Source organism: Falco naumanni, chromosome 5 (assembly GCF_017639655.2).
Source record: "Falco naumanni isolate bFalNau1 chromosome 5, bFalNau1.pat, whole genome shotgun sequence".
In the NCBI taxonomy this organism is placed as follows: domain Eukaryota; kingdom Metazoa; phylum Chordata; class Aves; order Falconiformes; family Falconidae; genus Falco; species Falco naumanni.
The window spans coordinates 18394455-18394662 of NC_054058.1; positions in this window are offsets into that span (position 1 = coordinate 18394455).

Below are 208 nucleotides of genomic sequence, written 5' to 3' on the forward strand. Positions count from 1 at the left end.
GAGGCTTTAAATCTGAAAGGGGCTGGGGGTGGGGTGGGGGCAGACAGGGGTGGGTGGGTAAGGAATCCATAACAGAAAAATAAAACCCAACAATGCAGTGTGGAGTTGGGCAGGCGTTTACTCAACTCTGATCATACTCTGAAAAACTTTGCACTTTGGTCACATAAGTGCCCACATGTACAAAGTCTGTGTGTGTGCATATGCATGG